Source organism: Triturus cristatus, chromosome 10 (assembly GCF_964204655.1).
Source record: "Triturus cristatus chromosome 10, aTriCri1.1, whole genome shotgun sequence".
Lineage (NCBI taxonomy): Eukaryota > Metazoa > Chordata > Amphibia > Caudata > Salamandridae > Triturus > Triturus cristatus.
The window spans coordinates 746,167,833-746,183,556 of record NC_140593.1 but is presented as its reverse complement, the minus strand read 5'-3'; the positions used below and the strand labels follow the sequence as shown (position 1 = coordinate 746,183,556).

At 50.3% G+C, this 15,724-nt stretch overlaps 1 protein-coding gene across 1 annotated transcript in view; it reads left to right on the top strand.

Moving 5' to 3' along the window:
- The window catches only part of LOC146789944 (uncharacterized), a 1,358,907-nt gene that overhangs the window by 451,681 nt on the left and 891,502 nt on the right, over positions 1–15,724 (top strand). The gene's annotated exons all lie outside the window — the stretch shown is intronic.

The window sequence follows — 15,724 nt, the reverse complement described above, 5'->3', positions numbered from 1 at the left end:
GAGACACGCACGCTAAGGCCCGAGTAGCACCGTCCCCGCCGGGCTTGGGCCACCAAGGGCTCTATGGCCAAGGCAAACAGCAGAGGGGAGAGCGGGCATCCCGGCCGTGTCCCGCGACTCATATCGCAAGCTTCCGAAATCAGGCCACCTGGGAGACGGGGTGCCCCTTTGGGATGCCACACATCAGGTGTCGCTGTATGCCAACGATCTCCTTATTTATGTTAGAGTTATCGACCCAGTCTTCTCTCGGCTGGCGCAACTGTTAGGAGTTTGCGGTCTTTTCTGGGTTAACGGTGAATATAGACAAGTCCTGCATCTACTCATTCAAGGAGGGCCTCCAAGACCCCGGCCTTATTATGAGTGACAAGCGAGTACGGTGGACGGCAGATACGTTCCGCTATCTAGGCATCCAGAGCTACCGCCAACCAGATGATCTCTTTGATGGAATCTGGGAATGGCGGTGACATCCTTAAAATCATAGATGCGATTTTAGAGTACACTTCCAATGGCTGTAGCGGGTAGGGTTGCGCTCACTATAATGGTAGTACTCCAGAGGCTTTTATACTACTTCACGAATCTGCCGATATATATTCCGGCCTCCTTCTTTACCACTCTAGAAAAGCAGGTTCGCAATTTTATATGGGGCAAAGCCAGGCATAGAGTGACACTGAAAAAACTATATTTACCAACGGATCATGGGGGGCTAGCGGCTCCTTGTCTTGAAAATTACTATCTGGCCTCCCAGTTGCAGTGGGTGGCACGATGGCTGTCAGACCGTCATGGTACAGATATTGCAACTACGCGGCCACCATAGCCACTGGAACACATAGTCAGCCTTTTTCACCCAGGTCTGCGATTACGACTGCTAGAATCCTTGCTGCGTGCTTATAAATGCTTCCGTAGAAGCCTTTACATAACCCATAAAGTGATCCCGTATGCGCCTGCAATACCTTTAGTGGGAACCCCAAGTAGACAGGCAGTAGTTTTTACGTCAGTAATTCGGAGTTGGCAGGAAAACGACGTCCAGACGCTCTGAGATGCATATCATGAAGGGGTACTTATATCCGATGTATCGCTAGTGGAGAAAGAAGGGGTCCCACCGGGTCACTTCTTAGTTCATGGCTCACTGGTAACTTCGCTCTCAAAGTGGCGAGACATCACGACAGAATCACAAATGCATCTCACCATGCAGTACTTACACGTCATGGGTCGGGCAGACACTTAACTGCACTCATACAGCGATTAGCTTGGACACACTCCACCATCACTGGGAGCAAGACTTGGGACACCAGCTTACAGACGCGGATTGGGCTCTAGTACTCGAGAGACCGGTACGCATGCCTAGGAATGTGCAATTCTGGCAAATACAGCTCTATGTAGTTCAAAGGGGATACCTTACCCCTGCCAAAATCAATCAGTACTTCAATCGTACCGATGCAGAGAGTCCGAGGTGCACTGAAAATGGGACTGACTTGGTACACATGCTCTGGAGCTGTGCCCGGGTGGGCGCTGACTGGAGTGAAGTGGCGACAATATTACACACCTGTACTGGTCAAACGCTATCTTACGATTGGCCAACCAAATTGCTATACAACTTCCGCAGGACACCTAGCACGAAGGTCACTTTCAGATTTTTAGACCTGGGATTGATAGTGGCTACCCGGCTGATTACTAAAAAATGGAAAGCGCCAGACCCTCCCAGTATAATAGCCTGGCGGCACTCAATGCTCGCGTGGGCCAAAGCAGAAAGCCTAGCCATTAGACGTGAAGAAACTCTTGTGTTGCGTAAGATCCCCATCGCACCATGCTGGGACACTCTCTATACTGAGCTCCATCTCAGTGCAGACATGACAAATGAGGACTCCACTGATGCACTCACTGTGGGCAATTAATACGCTCATGAGTTGGGTAATGTATGCACCCCAACACTTTTGGCTAGCAGAGTACAAGCTGCTTATATGAATATACCAACACACTCTTCAGAGGTGAAGGGGTAGCTGGTAGCCAATGGCTGTGAGTACACCACACAAATTCTTACCTGAAAACGGTGGGGCACTATGTGCTGAGCAACAGTTACACATGTTTATTTGTTCCTTTGGTTAGTTTCTGTAATCCCCCTTTATCTATTTGCCTTGTTTATGGAATCCCCCTTTATCGATTTGCCTTCTCTCTTCATTTTATTGACACCGCCTAGCCATCTGCAAGCACTGATGTTACCACCAGGTCTATATGCTAATACATGTAAAGGCAAACAGCAATAGACATGTAATAACGTATATGATTTACAAGATAACTAGAACTGTATGATCATAATTATTGTCCTGCTTCTATGTTCCCCGTCTCTTCTCTTGGTCGATTAATGGATGAGTCTTCTGTCTGCACTCAAAAATCTGTACCTTATACTGTTGTTACTGTCCAGATGATGCAGCGGGGACATAAGTCCATACATGTACTGTATCCATGTTATCAACCACTAGTCCGGTACTGCTTGCATGCAGATATTGTTTGTATTGAAAACATCAAATCAATAAAAGAGATTTGTAACAACAACAAAAATGAAAGTCTAGTGCCTTCTCAAGGAGTTAAGGAGCATGAGCGCAGTTGTGGAAGCATACCGTGTAGTGATCAGTAGGCATGAGCAGGTACTCTTTAACTTAGGTCCCTGAAATCGGGCTGATGTCAAGTGCTGCGCAGTGCATGAGTGGTGTATCTGCGCTGCGTGCATGTGTGCCTGGTAAGGGTGTGATACATGGATAATGGGGTATTGTGCATTGCGTGCATTTTAAAATGTATATGCTGGGTGTATGTGTACCTGTGGGTTGTACAGTACATGAAGGATGTAGTGCTGTGCATGTGCTACTGGATGAATATGTGCCTTTGAGTGGTACAGTATATGAAGGGTATACTGCCACGCGATGAAAGCATGTTAATTGTGTGTGCTGGGTATATGTGTGCCTGTGATTGGTACAGTACATGAAGGATATAGTACTGTGCAATGTGTGCATGTTAAAATACATTTACTGAATGTATGTATGCCTGTGAGTTGCACAGTGCATAAATTATACAGTTCTGTTCAGTGCATGGATGTTCAATCGTATGCTGGGTGTATGTGTACATGTGAATGATGGAAAAACAAAAAGAGTATGCTGTTCCTATGTGGGAGATTAGGGAGTGGAAAAACGGGGGTGTTAAAAGAAAGGGTAAATGGGTAATAGTAAGGGGGCTACAACCAGGTGCTAGAAAGCGAGTCTGCGTAATTGCAATGGGATAGCGCCAATAAGGAGTAAGGACCCTCACACACCCGAAGGGTGTCATGCTTCATCATAGGGCAGCTCCTCATTGGACCGACGCTGCAATGCCCAACTTGCCCCGCCAGGGGGCTCTTTGCCGGAGGTCTTCTCTTGTTGTCGTTGTGAAACTAAGAGTGTTATTGGAGGGGGCTTATGTGTAGAGAGTAGAGGTGGGATAGAGTGAGTGTGATTTAAAAATGGCTACAAGGATCTCCAATGTTAGTTTATACACAGGGTTCTTGTGCCGCAAGTAAAAACACCAACTGGTAAGTCGTGGAGTGGAGAGGGGGAATTGTACGTGCTTCAGTTCAAAGGAATGTGTAAGGTGTGCAGGGGGTCGACCTATTTAATGTCCTATACAGTCCAAGCAGATCTAGGCATTTCATCAGGACGTAAATATCATCTTCTACTCACAAGGGATGGCTTTGACTATGTGAAACTAAAAAAGGAAGTCACATCCCCTAAAGCCCAGTAACCCCTGCTTACCTCGTGGCCCCCTGAAAAAGGTTCTGACCGTTGGTTTTGTCTAGCTCAAGTGTGCGGAGTTGACTCCGGACAGCTAGGGATTTCTGCCATAGTTTGTTGGAGGAGGGGGGGGGGGGTACATTTATGTTACTGTTCAAGGTCCATAGGGTCTACTTGCCGATCTATGTATAGCATGGACCATGTGCATACTGAGCCTCTCCCCTTCTCCCCTGCCACAGGTTACTAATCAACCAATGTGCACAATCAACTTTTTCCATTCACAGAACGTTTGTTACCTCAAGTTTATATAGTAAGTTCTCCCTATGGGTTGATGTAGTTCTCTCTTTGACCCTGCCTGTTAATCTGTAATATGGGCCACTGACCTCAGCAATTTCGTCTCTGCTTCTCTACTTGTAGAAGCTCTCGGGCCCACCTATTCATTCACAGCCTGATCCTCCTTGCTGTTTGACATTGGTAATTACTTTGATTTTTTTTACACTCCTTGATACATTCCCAATACTACTTCACCAGATGAATCATATACAAATCATTTTTTATAGGGGCCTCCCCCTCACAAGTCCCCCTTGGTCCTGATGAAGACACCTCGATAAGGCACAAACCACCTTTATGCTCACAGGGGTCGAAACGTCGACAGTCATGTTTTTATGTCAAACATATGCGACAGAGAATGCTTATCTGTACCTGTATTTATATGTTATGATTTGTCATATGTGCTAATGACAGTTTTTGGGCTGAATACGTGCAACCAATTTACTTTTCATGTAAGTAATGTACACTACCTTCTTTTCCCTTATCACCATCACAATTCCTTCCCATACACTTGTCACTTCCCCTGTCTTCCACCAATTTTAGGCTAAATCTGGACATGTATTGTCTTGCCAACTGGATTGATTCCTATGTTATCAATCATATGATGAAATTAAATCACAATCATATTGATCTTACATGGTGATGTTTACTTTGTTTAAATTCTTCAGCTTAAGTCTGCTACATTTGTTACTATTGTGTAATTGTGTGCCACTGTAACATATTTTGTGTACCACATTGTACCCGGGTCCAGTGCTTACGGGTTTCCCCATTAATATATAACGCTCACTCCTTAAGGGCAGCATGGGGATAGGCGAGCGCACTGGTTTTGCGCTCCATCAACAGCTGGGAGCCTGTGCCTGCTGGTCTCTCCAACTCAGCAACAGAGCTGGGTTGGAGAGATGTCAGTGTGCATGACTGTTTGGCTGTCCTAAGACAGCAGGCCAAATAACCATGCATGCTAACAGCAGGACCCACCACTCCTCCTTCCCCTGTTGCAGTACTTTGACCCCACCCCCAAGACTCGGCCACAGAATGAAAAATAAAAGGATCCGATTTAGATCATTTTATTTTTCGTTTGCTTCTGCAGGCAGTGGGGCGACGCTCCTCTGGCATAGTAGAGGAGCTGCCGCTGCCTAATTGGAAGAAACCATTGGTTCCACCTAATTTTTGATTCTGCAGTTCAGCATGTCAGTGGGGGAGGCAACATGCTTTCGATTTGTTGCTTTAAAGGAGGACACCTAGTCTTTTTTTGCTACCCTTCCTTTTAGCTACTCAACCTCAACCTACCTGATGATAGCCAGGTGTTGGTTCAGGGAATTAATTCCTCTAGTTAAGACATTGTCACTGGTTATGTTTCTAAAGTTAGCACATATGTACAGGAGGTTGAAGATAGCCATTATGTTTAGAAGAGGTTGAACAATTAGATTCTTTAAATGTGGTTTATTGGGCATTCCAATAGACATTTTGGCAGGCCTTTCAGGATAATGTTACAATGCCAGCTGGCCCTCTGTTTCCTTTTTTATCACTAACCCTGCCTCAATGTTATCTGGGAAGACCTCTTGGGATGCGGGTAACAGCAGCGAAACCATCCCTGACATTTTAGGGGCTGAGTAGGTACGCTGCCAGAGCCTCTCCCTCACTGTTTCTGCTGGTCTAGCACCAACTGAAGCATTCAGGTTTCTGGACTCATTGTTGCTTTTTCCTTCAGGGGTCTGTCACATAGAAAAATTCCCTGAGTCTCTGGGGTGATAATTGAGTCACTCAAACTAGATTGTGGACTGTCTTGCTGCACCAGTTTCACTTTCTTCAGTGGCTTAAATGTGCCATTTTGGTCTAGTAGCTAGGAGTTACAACATAACCTGCTTTTTTTTGTTTGAGGCTGGTGGTGTAAGAAGGGGGGGTGGCTGAGGTGGTTCATGGTCTCTAAAACAATGCTTTGTTCCTTGTATTACTATTCACAGCCCCAGTGCTGGTCAGCTTATTGACTGCCTTCCCAAGGCTTCTTTCTTTTGGATGTATGTCAGCTAAGCACCTCTTTCTGTGACTGAAATCAGTTGTGCCTTTCTCCATCCTTTTTCCAGCCAATGAAACCGCAAGTACTGTGGGAAGTGGTGGCCACTAGCCGAGGGAGTAGCTGCTTCCTTCAACTAAGGTATGGACCATGTACCCACTTGCGAGGCCTAGCTGCTCTCCAGGCGGACAAGCACACTGCTCACTCCAAGGCTGTTTTCCAGCTCAAGCGGCCCGCACCACCGTTCTTGCACCACCACTGCATTATCACCCACTGCAGGAGTCTACTAAAAGTGCCACTCATTGGAAGTTAAATTCCTTCACAGAGACATGGCTTAGGTGTTACCTGTCAACCTTCTAGGGTGTCCTTAGGTCCTATGTAACAGCTACTCCAGCCAGGACAGGATTGGATATCTCTGGGGCATAAGTTGTAGTTACAGACCAAGGAACACTCTTGGTGTGAGCAGCTCGGAACCAGTCGCTGTAGTGTCAGCTGAAGAGTTTATAGAGATATCCTAGACTCCAAGGGAATAGGTTGCCTGTGTAGGTCCGTTGGGGGACACTCCTGGCTCTGCAAAATCTGCACCAGGTACTTGTATTGAAGCAAAGGCAAAGGTGTCTCCCCACTACCCCCATTGTCCCCTCTGCTTCTGTGATCCTTGCCTTCTGACCTTGCCCAGGCTACTAGCGCCATCCAATATAGTACTTTCCAAAATGTTTAAATCTGATCTGCTGAACGCTTGCTGTTCTTGTCTATTAAATAGGGAGTCCAAGCCAGCTGCACTCGGTGGCCAGTGTGTTTCCTAATCTAACCAGCCACTGTTGAGAGAACAATAATGGTGTTTGTATGTTCTGCAAAGGCTCCCATTTTCTGTTTATTACTTCTTCCAGCTTTTCTGGCTCACCTTCCATACCATCAAGCTGGTTGCAGGAAGCTCTCTATTATACTCCATCTTCACTTCTACTGGTTTGCAGGAGGTTTAATCTATTATGATAGTTGTTCGGGGAGCTACAAAAGCCTTACAGCTGAATTACCTTTTGCAGAAAAAAAGAGAACGTTCTGACGGAATCTTGCAACCTACTGCTGCAATATAGAAGCCCTTTTTACATTTAAGGAGGCCCTCCTGTAATGCTACATGTGAGAAACGCTTTTCAGATCTACCAGCCCACAAACAGATTGCCAGATGCCTTAGACCTACTCTTTGTGGCCTTCCGATCACCAGAGAGTCTAAATGTTCTGCATGTTCAAATATTGTCATCAAACCTGAAGCCCAGAGCCTTTCCTACTTCTCCTCCAGACAAGGAATCCAAGAAACTGGATGCCTTGGTTGGAAACTTTTTGCCGCTTGCAATTTTGCTCTCCACATGGCTAATTCTACCTGTCATTTAGGACAATTCATTTATGCCTTATGTGAACTGGCAAAATGTTATTACCAGCCTGCCAGACCATATGAGAAAGAAAGCCTTTCTCTGACGTGATGAGAGATGGCTGCGATGCAGCAAAGCAAATACTGCATTGTGGCTTGCAACTTTCAGACACCGTTACTTGGTCTATGGGTACCCCTGTCACATCTCTTCAGCATGTTTACATAGATCCCATTGGATTTTCAGGAAATGTGTTGGCTACGCTTATGAACATGTCCTTTGGCAGCAAGCAGCTGTTCAGTAGGAATGCTATAGCGGTAGGGCTATAGCTCATTTCCTAAGCTTGGCCTCCCCTAAACTGCAGTTCCACCAACAGTGTCATATATTCCTTGGTTATTCTAGAGCTGTATAGTCTTGAAAAAATGAGTCATGCCCTTCAAATGCCTGAGCATCTATCCTGCTCATTTGGGGCAGGGATGCGCTACTAGGAATTTCCAGTAGAAGCAGCAGTAGATCTAGCTACCATAATCCGCTGCAGTCTCTGCCACTTCCAAACCTCTCGGAATTCTCCCCCCACCCCATGACATTACCTTCTGATGAGATAAGGGGTTTCCTATTTAATCACCCATTGGGAGCAAATCATGACAAACTATCCTTCATTTTATTATTCTCCCCTCCAGACCACGCCCTTTCCTTAAGAGCCTGCTCGCCGCTGCTCACTTGATTTTACAGGTGAAAGCCCTTACCTTACAGAACAAGAGGGCCATAGAGGATGTGCCTCTGGACAGAGAAGCTGAAGATTTTACTCTTTGAGTATTACGTTTTGTTGTTTCTTATGCATATCACCTTATTTCATGCCCCAAGGTTCTCAAAGTACAAATCACAGAGCACCGAAGTAACATCAGGTGCAAAAAGACCAACACGGAGATGTGTGCTCATTCCACCACTGCCGGGCATACATCTGATGACCTGAAATGGACTGTTCTAGAATCACACCCACAGATACGAAAAGAAGCTCTTTTCAGAAAGGAGCATATGTGGATTTTCACATTGTCCACACAGAGGGTTGGGCTGAATGATGATATACCCTGGGGAGAGCTGAATAGATAATCCTACAATTCTCCCAGTAAAACTGTATAACAATATGTAGACAAACCACACTGTACCCCACAATGGAGGATGATCACACTGCTGACATTATCCTCAGTGATTCATCCTTACATCACACAAATATCCACGCTGAACCACCCTTATATTGCGCACAACGACTAAGGAACATTGATTTCTCAGACGAGCCTTGATTAATCCAAATAAGTTTATATTCAGCAGTGGCTGGGCTGAATTTGATCATGTGGTGAATATTTTCCACCACTGGCAACCATATAGGGCATCTCCATAACTTCAGCCCTAGAAGTCAGTAAAGCAGATTTGTGTTCTAATATGAATAAAAAAGCATGAGCTCCTATGGTTCTGCCCGTTCCTCCCAAGATGGCCCTGCGGTCTCCACACTAGTCTTACGAACAATTTACAGGAAGTCCTATTAAAACTATAACTCTGCCCCCCATTGATCACCTCGGTACGGGTACCGTAGGTGTGCAGGCGCATGCTGCTCCATGAACAAGTGAGTAATGAACCCCCAGGACACTTCCTACATGAACCGGGGTAAGCATGATTACCTTTAACCTGCTATTGTACCTCTAGGTTGCGAGTGAGCGGTTCGCTATGTTGTCCTGTGAAACCCTAATTGACTCCGAAACGGGTGAGTGATCTAATTCAACAACAACAGTGGGATGTGTTTTTGTGAAGGCAATGCGCCAAATGGCACACAGCCTGTTGTCTTTAAGCATCTTGTGTGTATGCATGGGTTACATTTTTCATGTGATTGTTGGATCCGAGCATGGGTCACAACAATGATGCCGCTTATGTATGAATGGTTTTTGAGACTGGCTGAAATCATGTAACAGAAAACCCACATGTTCACTGTCATTTTCTGCACTAAATCAATTGACAAAGATTCCACGCTAGTGTCAGAATTATTTTTTTGCACATTGGTGGTGCTACATGTTTGTTTCCACAAGGTGTCAGCTTGTCACTTATTAAAGATGATCTGTGGTAGAGGCTCTTGGTGTAATCTAGTTTAGACAGGACAAGACGCATAGTAGCCTGGATCTCGTGTCGAAAAGCCAGGTGGGGGAGGATGTGTCGTAGAGTTTTTTTATTTTTTTATATTCAAGTTTATTGAATTTTCCAGAACAAAAAACACATTGATAGCATTCATACACAGTATACAGATACATTGTAAGCTATACGATGCATTTGACTCCAACAACACTTGTGGGAGAAACCCTGCCCTCGCCTATTGCTCAGCACATACACTACCATTTAGACCTTTCACACTGGCGATAAATTAAACCATTGGCCCCATATTTTGCCAAAGAGTTCTGGGCAGCCTCGGGCCTCGAAGAGGGGCTCCTCTTGGGTACCGCACCAGTCCACTCCCCTCCTCCAGACCCTCACGGTGGGCGGTCTAGCCTAGGACCAAAGCGCGTGATATCACGCTTTGCCACGGCCACAGCCGTGCCCAAAAGACACTTGTCTGCCCGTGATCCATCAAGGTCATCAAACACTCCCAGGATCAGGCGTAGCGGGTCATGAGGGACCTCCCACCCTAGAGATTGTGTAAGCTCGTGCTCCACCCCTGCCCAGAACGGTGCAAAAGTGGGGCATTGCTATACCATGTGATAAAAATCGGCTGGAGCATGGGTGCAACGTGGGCACGCTGGAGAGGACCGCAAGCGAGCGCTGAATATACGCGCCGGAGTGAGGTTAGCCGTGTGGAGGTAGTAGAGTTGGACTAGACGCAGCTTGGAGGAAGCCGTCAGGGTCTTGGGTGCCATAAGGGCGTCCCTCCAGTCCGCGTCTTCCAGGGGGCCCAACCACCCCTCCCACTGGGCCCGGAGCGAGTCTAAGGACGCTGGACCATTGTTCACCAAGGAGCGGTAAATCCGGGACACCCCCCCCTCTGCCTAGGTTCCCCATCATCACTTGGGCCTCCAGGGGACTAAATTTGGGGAGGGAGGTGGGGGCCGTGATGTGGACTTTGAGAGCGTGCCTCAACTGCAAATATTTGTAGAATTGGGAGGAATGGAGGGAATGGCGGTGTTGTAGGTCTGCAAACGATCTGACATGGTCCCCCACCCAAACGTCCCCGAGCTGCGAGATCCCGATGTGGACCCATCTACGGAAGTGCTGAAGGGACGAGACCTCCTCCAGCCAGGCACCACTCCACAGAGGTGTCTACCTGGTGAGTTTCCGGTCCCATTTAACATACCGTAGGGCGGTTCGCCATGCCATGAGCACCGTTCTCATGATAGGGGGAAGATCCCGGGGGACTGGGCTCCCATATAAGTATGTCTGGAGGTGCGCAAAATCCGTCGTCTGGAGCTCCACTCGGTACGCCGGGTCGGACCAGCCGCCCGCGAACCAGTCGTGGATCACAATCAGCCTCGTGGCCAGATAGTAGAGATGGAGATTAGTCACCCCCATTCCTCTGTCGTAGGGGGGTATGCAGCAATGTGCTAAAGACACACGTGTTCTCCCTCCACCCCATAAAAATCGGGTGAGAACTCCATCCAGCTCCCAAAACCAACCGCCTGGGAGATGAATGGTCACGTTTTGCAAGATGTATAGGAAGTGGGGGAGGACCGTCATTTTGAAAAGGGCACTCCTACTGAGGGGGTTAAGGGGAAGGGTCTGCCATCTTCTGAGGTCCGCCTTGGCTTTAGTGACCAGGGGCGTGATATTCAGAGCCCACTTGAGCTCCGGGAGGAGGGCCACCAACACCCCCAGATATTTGAAGGATTGCAGGGGGATGGTCGTTTGCCAGTCGAAGCACGCCCGAGAAGAGTGCAAGGGAACTAGGGTGGACTTCGCCGGATTGAGCCTGAGGCCGGCGACCCGTTCGAAGGCCGAAAGGGCGTCCAGGCTTCGCGGGCCCAAACTCTCCGGGTCCGCCAGGAAAAGGAGGACGTCATCGGCATACAGGGCAATTTTGTTGATCTGGTGCGGATCCCAGGCCCAGCCGCGGATGAGGGGGGTCCTGACGGATGAGGGAGGCCCTGACGGATGAGGGAGGCCAGGGGTTCCATTGCTAGTGCAAATAGAAGTGGCGAGAGCGGGCAGCCCTGGCGGGTGCCCCTCCGGACTGGGAATGCCTCTGAAACCACGCCATTGATGAGGACTCTTGCCTTGGCAGTGGAGTAGAGGACCCGGACGAAGCGTCGGAAAGGGAGGCCAAAGCCCATCCTCTCCAACACGTCCCCCAGGTAACCCTAATCCACTGTATCAAATGCTTTTTCAAAGTCTAGGAAAAGCAGTGCAAGATACGGGGTGAGGAGATGGCGATGCGCAAGGGCAAGGTGGAGACGGCGTATGCAGTGTCGGGTCCCCCGGCCGGGCATGAAGCCGCGATCGGGATGCACCAGTTCTTGTAAGTGGGGATGGAGCCGTTGGGCCACCACGGTGGCGAAGAGTTTAATTTCGGGATTATTAAGGGAGCTGGGACAGTATTCCGTACTCACGAGGGATGGCTGCTGCATCTTCGGGAGGACTACTATGGTGGCCACATCAGTCTCTGGTGGGAAGGCCCCCACTTCGACTACGTGCTTAAACAGGTCCCGCCGCGTAATATTCTTGGGGTTAACCGTCGTGCCCAGGCGTTTTGCCGGAGCGCAACAGTGAGATAGCTCTGGGGTGAATGTCTGGTCCAGAGCCTCGGAATCCGCCTGGGAGAGGCAGGGCAGTTAAGTCCCGTCTCCGTCAGCAGAGCCGCCAGTGAGGACTGGGAGGTGGGGGGGGGGGCTGCGTAAAGGGTTGCGTAGTAGCCCGCAAACGTCTGGGCGATGTCTTGGGAGGTGGTGTGGTGAGTTCCGGTTCCATCCCGAATTTTGGGAATAATGCGGTTGGCTCTAGGGTAGGACACCAAATTGTGGAGAAGTTTGCCATTTTTGTCCCCCCAACCATACACCCGTGCAACCGAAGAGCGTCAGAGCATATTAGCGGACTCCATCGAGATCCGGTGAAATTCTTCTCGGATCAGAGTAAGCTGTCGGGTGGAGTCCTCATTGTCATTGATAGCCTGGGCCTCCTCCAGCTGCGCCGCCTGGGCTTCTAGCTGCGTGAGTCGGGCAGATTGTTCCAGGCGTTTCGTGTGGACCAAACCCCTGGCCACCCACGCATTATGGCCTTACTGGCCTCCCACAACGTGCCCAACGAGGGGACTGAGCCCGCATTCGTGGAAAAATATTGGCGCAGTTCCTGCCCAAGGCACTCCGCGAAATTGGCATCCTGCAGGGACCAGGCATTCAATCGCCATACCGTCCGGGTGACGCTGGGGGAGTTGCCGAGACGAAGGGAGACGGGTGAGTGGTCCGAGACAAGGGTAAGATTGTGGACCCAGCCATCAATTGACAGTCCACAGCCGACAGTAGAAACAGATCGATACGAGAGTGGGTGTGGTGAGCCGCCGATGTGTGGGTAAATTGGACCTGGCAGGGATTCCACATCCTCCAGGCATCGCAGAGACCCAGGACCGAGGACCAGTCAGATAATCGTTTTGCAGAGGCAAGGCGAGCCGCCGATGGGTTGCCCGTTGTGTCACGTGAGGGCTGTAAAACAGCGTTGAAGTCGCCTCCTATCACCGTCAGGCCTTGTGGAAAGTAGGAAAGCACTAGTGTGAGGCAGCGGAGGGCAGGGACCATGACGGCGGGAGGGATATATGTGCATAGGAGATTGATGGGGTGTCCTTCAATCCTACCCGTCAGGGCCACATAGCAGCCCTGTGCGTCCGTGTCGGCTTGTGTCAGGGTGAAGGGCAGCCCTTTCCGGAGTAGAATGACCACCCCCCGGGAGCCCCTCATGAATCCAGAGTGCCAGACCCTGTCAAACCCGTACCGGGTGAGGAAATTACATTGTGTGCCCAGAAGGTGTGTTTCCTGCAAGAACAGGATATCCGGTGCATACCTGTGGGCGCTTCGAAGGACAGCTGTGCGTTTTATGCGGTCTAGTAGGCCGTTTACGTTCCACGACACCACGTGGAGGGCCCTAGAAAGGGTAGACGCCATCGTAGTGAGTGGTATAGGGAAGAGGAGGTGCAAGCCAAGGCAGTGTCTGGTCCCGGTGTGAACGTGTTCCCCTGGCCGGGACCTCTGGGCAGGAGGTGTGCTTCGAGGTGAGTCTTGTGTCATCGCTAGCAGTATGTATGCGTGTGTAGCTACCAGAAGGAACAGAGAACAGCGACCCGTAGGCGGCTACAAACAACAAACAAACTGGAGACCATGGTCTCCCACCCTACACTTCGGAACGTGAAGCATCTGTCGCCCTGAAAAGGAAAACAAGTTAAACAACAAGAGACTGGTCGCTAAGCTAAAATGATTAGCGGAACATGACTATGGCAGAGATGGACCCCCCTCCATGAGTTCGGATAAAATAAGCGTGAACAGCTGCAACTACACGATGGGCAAGTAAACAACAAAGAATGCAAGTTGAGTCCGTGGAGTGAAGGAGGGAATAGTTCTTGGAGTCGTTGGTGTCGAAGAGACAAGATCACCCCCTTCCTGGGGAGTTCAAAGAGCATTACCCTTGGGGCGCCTCAGAGGGGTATGAGAAGCGCACTTGCCGTGTGTTATCGTTCAAGTGACCTCAGATTCTCCGGTTCCTCTGAGCAACGGGCTCCTAGACAGGTCAGAGTCGGAAAGGGCGTGGTGCAGACTGTTCGAGGGACCCGGGTGGACACTCCAGTCAATCAGTAAGGAGGTCGGGCTAGGAGTGTTAGAACCCCGGACTGAGGCTCGGGATGGAGGGTGCGGGGACGTCGCACCCGGAGAACGGGACGTCTCCCCACGGTGGTCTGTCTTTCTGCGGGACCTCGTTTGGCGCCTCTGGGGTTTAGGGAGGGCCCGGCACGGCTGCTGGGGAGCCCGCTGGGTGGGGGAAGAGGCCAGCCGGGGCAGGAGGGACCTTTCCTCTGTGAGCCAGGTCCACGCCGCCTGGGGGCTGTCAAAGAAAAGGGTCTTATTTGGGAAGATGACCTTAAGCCAGGCCGGGAAGAGGAGACCATATCGGAGACCCATGTTGCGAAGCATCTTAGGTCCGACGCTGGGCCTGTACCTCCCTTGTGTAGTCCGGGAATACCATTATCTTGCTGTTCTGATAATGCAGCGGCCCCTGTGCCCTGGCCGCCACAAGAATGGCGTCTCTGTCTCGAAAGTTGAAGACCCTCAAGATTATGGGTCGGGCAGGGGCCCCAGTTGGAGGCTTGGGCACCAGGGATCGGTGGGCCCGTTCAACAGCAAACCATGGTGACAAGGCATCTTTGGGCATCCAGGAGCGCACCCAGGTTTCCACAAACGTGTCAGCGCTGCCCTGCTCCACTCCCTCGGGAAACCCCAGGAGGCGCAGGTTATTCCTCCGTGATCTATTTTCAGCGTCCTCGGCCCTACGATGGAGCTCCGAGGTCTGAAGGCGGACTTCCTGGGTCTTAAGCTGGGTGATGTCGTCCTCCGCCATGGAGATCCGGGATTCCACCTCCGCGATGCGAGCTGTGGCGTTACGCAGGTCCTGGCAAATGAGAGCCACATCCACCCTCACCTCGCCGATCTTAGATTCTACGGAGGCCTGAGAGGTGCTTATCGCCTGGAGGATGTTGGATAGATCTCCCCCTGCCACGCCCAGTGTGCCAGGCGGCTCGCCTCCCGGGTCCCGGTCCGACGTGGTAAATTGGTCCATCTTCGTTTGGGTGGGAGGGACCGGATTCTGGACGGGGCGGCTTCTGGCCATCTCGGGGCTGCGATGGATCCGCCGGGGGGCGAGTGCGGGAGGGGCCCCCCCGGGCACCTAGGCCATCAATGCACGGGCCCAGGCATCCAGGTCCGATCCCCTCGGGTCCCTGGCTAGGATGGAGGTGAGGTGTCTCGATACCACCTGCGGGGCCAGACTTGGCTCCTCAGCGAAGGGCACCCCTCACAACTACTTCGGCTGGATCCAGGCATCCGCCGCGGGAGCAACAGCAAACAGGTGGGGTGGCACAGTTAGTATGGAACATCCGGCGCAGTCCCAGGGGCTAGATACCCCAGGGGCCGGTGGCCCAGCAGCAAGGGGATGCCTCCGCCTCCGCAACGCGCTCCAGTACAATAGCGCCAGATAGAGTACTCAGTGAGGTGTAGGAAGGGTGCCAATCCAAGTCAATGCGGTTCTAGGCCAGTGGG